General features: G+C 46.3%; 1 non-coding gene across 1 annotated transcript; it reads right to left on the reverse strand.

Moving 5' to 3' along the window:
- Positions 1–9078: 9078 nt before the first annotated feature.
- LOC112839617 (U6 spliceosomal RNA) lies at positions 9079–9186 on the reverse strand. The gene has a single exon (XR_003212252.1). It is a non-coding gene; the product is annotated as a U6 spliceosomal RNA (small nuclear RNA).
- Positions 9187–11069: the final 1883 nt, after the last annotated feature.

Below are 11069 nucleotides of genomic sequence, written 5' to 3' on the forward strand. Positions count from 1 at the left end.
TCTGCCTTCGGCTCGGGTCATGATCCCAGGGTCCTGGGATCGAGTCCTGCATCGGGCTCCCTGCTCCTTGGGAGCCTGCTTCTCCCTCTGCCTCTCTCTCGCTCTCTCTCATGAATAAATAAATAAAATCTTAAAAAAAAGAAGAAGAAGAAGAAGACCTCTAAGTATGGTAAATCAGTTACTGGTGACTATCATGAATTTTTGAACCACCATAAACCAAATGGCCACAGACCTGTGAGTTTCTAAGATGGAGCTCACATCTGATAAGGGCCCTGTGTGACTTCTTACTGACCCCACCATGGGGCCAATAAACAAAACTAATGTGGGCTCCAGATAATTTGGGCAGACAAAATTGTATAAAATATGTTAGCCAGTTGTTCCAACCATATGCCCAGTAAGACATTTCCGAAGTTACCTAAGTGGATGGTTAGCATTCTGCCTCTTCCCTGGGTCCTGACAGGAGCTCGCAGGAGTAGGGAAATAAATGGTTGAAAACAAAGAGAAGCAAATGGCCCTGAACCTGCCATGAGAATGGAATAATTGCTCCCTGAATAACAGGAGTGACTGCCTCTCAACACACATACAGCCAAGAATGGCCAGCAAAAGCTGCCCAGATTTTTATTTTTTTTTAAGATTCTCTTTATTTATGAGAGAGAGAGAGAGAAGAGACAGAGCCGGCGTGGGGAGGAGCAGAGGGGGAAGGACAAGCAGACACCATGCTGAGCACAGAACCCCACAGAGGACTCGATCTCAGGACCCTGAAATTATGATCAGCGCCGAAACCAGGAGTCAGACGCTTAAGTGTCTGAGCCACCCAGGGGCCCCCAGGATTCTTTTTACTGGCTGCCTTTCAGTAGTGCATCTCTAGGAATCTCTCACTGTTATGTCTCCAGTTCTCTGGGAAATGTGATTAAGAGCTTGGCCTTGAAATCATGTAACCTTGCTAACATTTGTGTGACCTTAGAGAAATTACTTACCTTCTCTAAGCTTTCGGTTCTTTACTTATAAAATGGAGTCAGTATTTTTTTTTTTTTTTTAGTTTAAAGGTGTGTGAGGATAAAATAGTGACCGTGTTTGATGCCCGGTCAAAGCTCACCAGATGGGCTTTTTATTTCCTTCCTTTCTCTCTGCAGTCTTCTTTACACCCCAACCTGCCACCTAGCTCTCAGGATGCTGCCTCCCAGGGCCACTTGCCTCAGCCTATACCCTCTCTCCCTCCCAGGGAAAGTTGCCTTCTAGCAGCAGCACAGGGGTCTTCCTCATCCTGTCCAGGGGACACTTCTCATGAGGATCAGTCCTCCCCGACAGGGTCTCCCACTAGGGAAGATAAGATACTAAATCCCTATGATGTCCCTTCAACCTTTCCTCAGGCTCCATTTTGTTATCTATAACCTGGGAATGTTCATAGTACCTTTCTTGTAGGATGGTTGTGAAGATTTAGTTTGCTAAATGCCCATAAATGCTTCTTAGCACAGTTCCTGGTATAGAGTAAATACTCAAAGAGATAGTAGTTACAAAAAAAAAAAAAAAAAAAAAAAAAGAGAGAGAGAGAGAGAGAGATAGTAGTTACTATAGAATGACTGGACCAGGGAGAGTCTTCCTCTTTGCAGAGAACAATGCCTAAAACTCCAGCTGTTTTGACTTAAATTTTCACTGGTATTTTATGTAAATATGCCTTGAAACATCAACATTTCAAAGAAAATATTTTATTGAGCACTGCTATGAGTTAATTATCTCATGAGTGTGTTTTCTCCCAACCACCTGACTAAATGAACTGTATTATTTAAGTCCGCTTGCCCATGTTTTCCAGTGATTTGTTTTTTGATGTTGATGACTTCTTTGCCCTGAAGGGCTTAGGGTATTGTATGGTGCTATGGAACAGTACAGAGAAGTAAACACAGCCAATTCCAGATAGCCTGGCTTCCAGGGATTGGGAAGTTTGGGCAGTTTCCCACCCTCTACAGTTCTAAAGAAAATAAAGTAGGAAATGGGATAGGCCAGACACTGAGGAAGAAGCTATTTCATTCAATCAGTTCTACAACCATTTATCAAACTCATCAAACTCTTCCTGGAGAAACAAAGATCTAGTCCCTGCACTTGGGTCCCAGATTCTTGCAATAGCCTTGTGACTTGTATCCCTCCCTCTGACACTCTACACACTCTCCTCCCAATATAGTGGTCAGAGTGACCCTGTGAAAATGTGCATCAGATCAGATCACTTCCTTATTTCAAATACTTAAGTAGTTCCCCACTTCCCTGGGAGTACAAACCAAAGTCTGTCAAAAGTGTATGCATCCTGGGGCACCTGGGTGGCTCAGTCGTTAAGCGTCTGCCTTCGGCTCAGGTGATGATCCCAGGGTCCTGGGATCGAGCCCCACATCGAGCTCTCTGCTGTCCCTCTCCCACTCCCTCTGCTTGTGTTCCCTCTCTCGCTGTGTCTCTCTCTGTCAAATAAATAAATAAAATCTTAAAAAACAAAAAGTGTATGCATCCTGCCTTCCTCCCCCATGCACACACAATGCACACACATATACACACATACTCCCTTTCACTTCATCTCTTTTATTGCCCTCTCTCATTCTGCTCCAGCCATGCCTGGACCATAGCTTCGGTCTTTACTTCTTTCAGGTATTTGCTACAACACTATTTTCCAGCGGGGCCTTCTAAGAACTACTTATTTAAAATTATACTTCTGGAGGGGCAACTGGGTGGCTCAGTCGTTAAGCGTCTGCCTTCGGCTCAGGTCATGATCCCAGGGTCCTGGGATCGAGCCCCGCATCAGGCTCCTTGCTCGGCGGGAAGCCTGCTTCTTCCTCACCCACTCTGCCTGCTTGTGTTCCCTCTCTCCTTGTCTCCCTCTGTCAAATAAATAAATAAAATCTTTAAAAAAAATAAATAAAATTATACTTCTGGAGCACCTGGCTGGCACGGTCAGTGGAGCCTATGACTCTTGATCTCGGGGTTGTGGGTTTGAGCCCCATGTTGGGTGTAGCGATTACTTTAAAATAAAATAAATAAAATAAAGATAAAAGAATAATTAAAAAAATAAAATTACCCTTCCACCCTCTGCTTCCCATCCTCCCTCCCTGAACGTTTTCCTCTCTGGCACGCGTCCCCAGTATTGCTACTCTACGTGTATTTACTTACTATCCAGCTCTCCCACCACGATGCAGTGCAAGCTCTATGACTACAGAGATTTTTTTTTTTCATTTTAGCTTGCAGAATTGTTTAAAAAGATTGAGGAAGTAACACCATCTGAAGGTGGCAACGGTCTCTTACGTACTCAACTCTATGATGTCAAATTAGTATTTAAGTCCCAGTTTAAATCACTCCTTAAAATACAGGGAGGCCAGTGTCTAAAACACTGCAAAGGTGAGCCCTTAAAATGTGGAGGACTGGGATTTTTTAACTGAGATAAGTTTTACGTACTGCTGTATTCCCAGTGCTAGAATAGTGTCTAGCACATAGAAGGAACTCAACACATACTTGTGAAGGAGTCAGTTTTTACATACTGCACATCTACTATCTATCATTCTGCTAAAATCTAGAATTGCGAAGATCAGTATCTCTGCTTCCATTGAATTGATGGTCAAATGTGAAGAGAGATGCATAGATAAGTCAAGTATTGGGGGTGGGAGTAGTGGTAAGTGATGCATCTTTGAAGGGCTATGGACACACACAGAATGACACCTGCCTAGGGGAATGAGAAAAGGGTTTCTAAAGGAGAGGGCATGGGAAGACAGCCTTGAAGCTTGAACAGTTCACCCGGTAGCTTACTTAAGATAAGGCTAGCTGCTATAACACATAAATCTCTAAGTCTTAGTGATTCACTGCAATAGATGTTTATTTCTTACTCGCTTAAAGCCAAATCCAAGGCTAAGTTTGGTGGGAGTCTCTCTTCCAAGAGGGGATAAATAAGCGGGGCTTCTCCCATCTTGGGACTCAGCCTTCTTCAGTTGAAGGCTTCCAAGGTTACTACAGAAGGAGATGTGAAGGGTTGTGTGTAAAAGGTTTCCACAGCCCTGGTCTGAAAGTGGTGCACAATCATTTCCATATTCCACCAACGAGAACTCAGTCACATGGCCACAGCCCACTGCAAGAGAATGCTGTGTGCCCAGAAGGAAGAGAAAAGGAGCTCTGTGAACAGCTAACAGTCTGTTATTCCAGGTATGATCAAAGTGTGGTGGGTCTGGGGAACACTTCGGTGGGAAACCAGTGTGTGTGAAGGAAAGTAGCCAGTGATAAAGCTAGAAAGGTAGCCAGGACTCACCTATAAAGGGCTTTCCATGAAAAAGACTTTGGACTTTAATCCTGAAGCCATTGAAGACTGAACTATCCATTCTCAATCCTATCTTCATAGCACTGAGATTGGCAAGATGGCCTTCCTGGGACCAAAGAAAAGAAATCTGGTTGGGGTTGTAGATGGAAATGATCAGGGGAGGAAAAGAGAAGAGAAGAGGGATTAACTCCTACCACAAGGCTGCCTAAGTGAGCAACTCAGCCCTTCCAATCAACCATTCCCATCTTTGTAATCACCATGTGGCATAATGACCATTCTCTACTCCTCACCCCCATCACCCTGATGGCGTGCTTATTTCAGTAAGTAATCATAGGTACAGATGCCATCACCTGACTCTTTATGAGGTACAGGGTGCCAGTTCTGCTCCTCACAGTATTATCTTTTCAGAACAGTGAGACTGTGGCTGTATTTCCCATAACATCACACCACTCTAATTGATGCATCGTCCCATCACACTTCCAGTCCAGTTGGACATTCTTCATAACTCCCGTCCTTAAAAAATGTCCCCAACTGTTTCAATGGCAGAAACAAACAAACAAAATCTAAAAAGTTAAAATACACACACATACACACACAAGGATCATAAGCATAAACAGTAGTTGGTCACAATGCCTGAAATTATTTCTTTGGGTCCAGAATACTTCTGGGTAGCTGAACGGACTCCATTACCATTCCAATCTTTGGCTACCATCCAGACCCCTCTGCTCCACTGCTGACAAGCTGAGATACACGGTGGGGGGGGGGGGGGAGCACGACACACACTCCCTTGGCCTCCTCTTTCTCATACCAGGAGGTTTCTAAGGACCCCTCCACCTCTAATTTATAAGTCAAAGTAAGCACCTCAGACAGATGAGTTGAAAGCATGGGGAGAAAGACCTTCTGGGACAGAGCCCAGTGCAGGGCAGGAGTGGCCCGGCTTGCTGCGGGACAGGAGGGCGGTGCCAAAGGCAGACTTTGCCACCGGGCTCCTCTCCAGATGCTCTCATGGCAGAAGGGAGTCAGAGCTCACCTGGTCTGACCACCAGACGTGAAAACCACCTGCCCAATTTCGAAGCAGCCTAACTGCTGACTTTTCTTGTAAAATCAGTCCCAACATCCTCTTTATTTTTTTAAAAAATATTTATTTATTTGTTTGTTTATTTTAAAGAAAGAGCGAGCACAAGCAGGGGGAGCAGCAGAGGGAGAGGGAGAAGCAGACTCCCCGCGGAGCAGGGAGCCCTACAAGCACCTATCCCAGGACCCTGAGATCATGACCTGAGCTGAAATCAAGAGCGAGACACTCAACTGACTGAGTCACCCAGGCGCCCCCACCCACAACATCCTCTTTAGATAAGTGGCCAAAAAAAACCTTTCAATCCCAGAATATAATTATTTTCCAATTTAGTTGCTCAGAGACTAGTTCTCCCTTCTCTGCTTCCAGTTTTGACTGCAAGCTCCATCCACCCCTTGCGGTGGTTCCAGAGTGGTTCATTCTTACAGTCTCATCTAAGAGAGAAAGGTTTTTCTTTTCTGATCACAAATGCAACACATGCTTATTAAGTTCATTGAAGGGGCACCTGGCTGTCGGTAGATTAAGTGTCTGTCTTCGGCTGAGATCATGATCCCAGGGTGCTGGGATCGAGCCCTGAGTCAGGCTCCCTGCTCAGCGGAGAGTCCGCTTCTCCCTCTCCCTCTGCTCCTCCCCAGCCCCACTTGTGCTCGCTCGCTCTCTTTCTCACTCTATCTCAAATAAATAAAATCTTAAAAAAAAGTTTATTGAAAAAAGAGTGGAAAATAAGGAAGGGGAAGGATTCAGAGATAACTACTCTTTTTTTTTTAAGAGTTTATTTATTTATTTGACAGAGAGAGAGCGCACAAGTAGGCAGAGTGGTAGACAGAGGGAGAGGGAGAAGCAGGCTTCCTGCCGAGCAGGGAGCCCAATGCGGGGCTCGATCCCAGGACCCTGGGATCACGAAGCTGAAGGCAGACGCTCAACTGACTGAGCCACCCAGGTGCTCCCAGAGATAACTACTCTTAACAGTTTGATAGCTTTCCACTTCAAGCTATCTTTTTTAAAAATTAGATTGAGATTGTATTAACTGTTTTGTTACTTAGTTTTCCTCACTCAACAAGAGTGAACATTTCCCCAGATTGTTAAATATTCTTCCATAGCACCATTTAAAATTATTGCAGGATATGTCATCTTCTTGTAGATCTTAATATATTTGATCTGCTGGAGAGCCAGATTATTTCAGATGTTTGCTGTGTTTAAGATAACACAGAGATAAACATATCCTAATAAATGCTTCTCTTTCTGTAGTCTCAGACTATTTCTTCAGGAAAAAAATGTTTTTAGAGATGGGTGGATATGACACATCAAAAATTGTTTATTTTAGAAACTTTTAATGATTATTATCAAATTGCCCTTTAGAAACAAAGCAGTAATTTATAGTCCCATCAACAGTGTATGAGTTGTCCATCTCCTCAAATCTTCACCAGCATTAGGTGTTACTGTTTGTTTTTTTAAGTAAGCTCTCCACCCAACGTGGGGCTCAAACTCATTACCTCGAGATCAAGAGTCTCATGCTCTAGGGACTGAGCCAGCCAGGGGCCCCGGGGGGGGGGGGGGTTACAGCTTTTAAAAATCTTTACTAATTTGATCATTGTGCCCTACCATTAATATCCACATACTCAAGCCACAGAGTAGGGGAAAAGGTGTTTTTTTTTATAGAAATCTTTTGAATTTATTTTTTTTAAGATTTTTTATTTATTTATTTGAGAGAGAGAGAGAGAATGAGAGATAGAGAACATGAGAGGGAAGAGGGTCAGAGGGAGAAGCAGACTCCCTGCCGAGCAGGGAGCCCAAAGCGGGACTCGATCCCGGGACTCCAGGATCATGACCTGAGCCGAAGGCAGTCGCTTAACCAACTGAGCCACCCAGGCGCCCGGGAAAAAGATTTTTGATGGAGGTGAAAAGAACCTAAGAGATGGGGAGTTGTGAATTCTAAAGCATAATCTAAGCACGAAATCAATAAATATCTGCACAAGTACTATGGAGATCTTTCTCTGCAGAGTTGCTCTAGGATGGTGGCTATATTGCTGGAGTAGGGTACCTGCTTCGTAGTCCATAGTACTGATCAGCTACCGGGCAGTCAGCCAATAGTGAGACCCCGGTCTCACATTTCTGTTATGTGAAATGGTGACAGGAACACTTCAAGCTGTGCATCCCACAGGTTGACCAGTGACAAGGAAAGAAGAAAATGTGCGTTGAGTCCTTTGGAAACCACGAAAACACTATATATATGCAGGGGGTTGTAACTCTTGCTGTCACTGACCACAGTGAGTATTATAGCTGATCATATTGTTTTTAGACAAATGATCCCATAATCCCTAGTCAACTACAAGTCTTCTCTCCGCAGCCCAGCAGGATCAGACCAATATCCTGGAGATCTGCTCAACTCCGCTCGACTCCTCTGGGTGAGAGGGGGAGTGCTCTGAGACACTTCCTAACCACCCAGGATCTCACAGCTTCAGGAACGAACTCTGCGGGCACAAAACAAAGGCGCTTGAAAAGCAGCCAGGCACGTCAGAGGAGTGGAGGACCGGTGTTCGCTCTCACTCCTGGGCCCTGAAAGCTACTTTTCCTTAGTGTCAGGAACCAAGTCCCACCAAGGTCTTGGGAGGGAGGGGCTGGGGAGAGAAGTGGTGGCCCTCAAACAGGGCCGGATTTGAGGTCTCTCTCAAGTAGCTGTGTCTGTAGGGACCCCTATGGACCCTGTGCCTATCCAGACTCACCGGCCCTATCACTCCTTGCATCAGAAATGTCTCCTGCCTCTAGGGGCGCCTGGCTGGAGGCAATTCTTGATCTTGGGGTTGTAAGTTTGAGCCGCATGTTGGGTGTAGCGATGACTTTAAAATCTAAAACAAAAAAGAAATGCCTCCTGTCTTTAAAGAGATACGTAGTAAGGAGGAATGGTCTTGGCGAGGGAGTCCAACAGGCCGGGGTTAAATCTTGGCTCCGTTGGCTCCGTCACTTTTTCACCCTGGGTCTCTGCTCCTCATCTACAAAATGGGGACAATACTACCTACCCTCCGGGAACGTTGTATTCAAAGGACTAGGCGGGTGGCTTCGCCACCGGGCCCACCTCAAAGGTGCTTTGTACTTGGTGGGGGAGAGTAGGAAGCTGTCGCTTGCCTGGAATCCCCGGTGAAATGGTAGAGAACGACAAAGGCCCGTGAGAGGCTGGCAAGGAGAGCAAGGGACTTGGGACGTTTGGATTTGATGCGAGAGATCACCGGGGGCAGGCAGGCCCAGAGAGAAGGGTTCTGGAAACGGGGAGGCGGGAGGCTCCGGGAAACCCCGGGCGGGAGCTTGGGCCAAAGATTCCCCGCCGCGCCGGGCAGGCGGCAGAAACCAGCTCGATCCTGCTGTCCTCCGTTTGCGAGCTTTCATTAGCATGTGAAGAAAGGGCCGCAGAATGCCCGCCGAGCCTTTGGAGCCTTTGGAGCCGCGCCCATGCTCTTCGGCTGGGCGTGGGGGCAGGGAGGGCGCGGGCCGCGCCGGCCGCCGGGTTTCCCGAGTCCAGACCCGTCGTAACTGCCGGACACCGCGCGGCCCCGGAGCTCTTTCTAGCCCGACTAAGGCCAAAATCCATTCTAGTCACAGCACTCCCCAAGTTCTCAGCTACCTCGGTGATTGATCCAATTTAGAAAGCATAGTGATTTGGGAAAGAAAAAAAAATACTGTAATAGGAATGGGTAACGTGTTGAATTATTTATTTGTATTATTATTTATTTTTCTATATGGAACGCTTTTCACGAATTGGCCTGTCTTCCTAGCGCAGGGGCCTTGCTAAACTCCTCTGTACGGTGCAGATTTTTAGTGTATGTGCTGCCCAAGCGAGCACATGTTGAGTTATTAACTCACTTTCACGATTTCTTATGAAATAGAGACCAGTACTGCCCTCGTGTTAGAAATAACATGTTTCAGAGGCACGTTCAGACACAGATGCCAAACTCCTAACATTACAGTGGCCGCGTTCCTTGAACCAGTATGTGCTTGAGTTACCAGAAGCTTCCCTGAATGTTTGCACTCTAACAAGAAATTTGGTGTTTATTTCTTAGGGGGAAAAAAAAATAAGGCCAGGCCAATCTTGGCTTTGGAGCCCACGGATGGCAAGCAGGTGTGTCCAGGGATTCAGGTCTGCATCCCTGAATGCACTGCATCTGAGACTGTCTTGTCTTCCTCCTCTGAAAGGGAGACAGATGGAGTGGGAGAGCGCGGAGTTTAAAGCACAAAGGATCCCAGCTTTGTCCTGCCAGCTCTACCGCCCTATTACGTAGCCGCAGTTAAGCCCAGCTGTTCTGAAATGAGACTCACTTTAGACATGCAAATGACTCACCCAGGAGTGTGCAATCTTAGCGTCTGACAAGTCACACTGTGGCTTTGAAGACCATTTGGGAGCCGGCTGTGTTCTGCCAGGAATACCTCCCGGGGGTTGCAGTTGGAGCTAAAGGAGATGAGGACTACAAATGGGTTTGGAAAAACGGAAAGTACTAAAGGAACACTCAGTTTTATAAAAGCGCTGAGTCCTGAATAAGTTGCAGGCCATTGAACCAGTCCATGCAATAGGCAAGATTTTGCAAGGACTCTCTTCTCTTGGCCAGGGTAGACACAGTCTTGGTCTAAAGCTGCTTCCGTTCCTAATTTCTGGTTTCCAATCTTTCTCTCCTTCTCTTCCCCTGCCCCTTGCCCCGTCCACTGACTGGGCTCTCCCTTGGGTGTAATCCTCTGCCGGATTTAGCCAAGGACACTGCAGCGGCATGGTCGAAGAGAAAAATAAGCCTGTGCCCCACAACAGTAAAGCTTGAGCGGGCAGAGTCAAAGCATCAAAGGCGAGGCAAAGTGAGGAGGAGGTGGAGGAGTGCACAGAGGAGGGAGCTGTGAAGACAATGGGAGGAGAAGCCTAAGGTTTAATACACCACAGAAGTGCCCACTGCAAATTCCTTATTGCTCAGTGAGCAGCGGTCTCCCCAGTCATCTTCAAAGCTGCCGCTGGCTGGTCAGATGCCAAAATCCCTCCTTCCAGGATGCGTCATTTCCATCTCCAAAGGGACTTTGCGTTTCAGTATAACTGCGCTAGACAAAGTAACTCGAGAGGCAGCATGGCCTCATTGGTTAAGAGCGAGGACACCCCCGGGCAAAACTGCTTGGGTTTGCATCTCGACTTTGCCACTCAGGAGCTCTGTGATCTTGGGCAAGATAATTAACCTCTCTGTGCCTGAGTTTTTCTTTTCTGTAAAGCAGGGATGATAGTAATAGCACCTGGTTCTTAGATTATTGTACAAACTACAGGTGTTAATCTTTGTAAAGTGCTCAGAACATGTTCTGGCACATAGTTTCTTTACAGTTTTAAAAATATATATATATGATTACTTTATGGCTACATCTCCCTGACTAGATGTAAGCTCTGAGAGCGAGGCCCCTGTCTGGGTTTGCCTGTCCTGTGCACCCGGTGATCAGCTAGCACAGCATATGGTAAGCACTCAACTCTTTGGACAATGAGAATCTCCCACACCATTCCTAGACTCCAGCTACAGAAAAGGGGGACTGGGGCCCCAGCTCCACTTAACCAAGAAGTAAAGGCCTCCTGCTAGCACTCAATAAAGCTGAAGTAACCCCAAGAGCTATGCTGTGACAACAGTTCCCTGTTCTCAGACCCTTGGACTTCTCCTTGTCTTGACCACACAGGATGTGGGGCCAAGATCTTATCTGACTGAGGGAAGCACT

This window comes from Callorhinus ursinus, unplaced genomic scaffold, assembly GCF_003265705.2.
Source record: "Callorhinus ursinus isolate GAN/ISIS: 27379988/994484 unplaced genomic scaffold, GSC_fseal_2.0 scaffold23, whole genome shotgun sequence".
Lineage (NCBI taxonomy): Eukaryota > Metazoa > Chordata > Mammalia > Carnivora > Otariidae > Callorhinus > Callorhinus ursinus.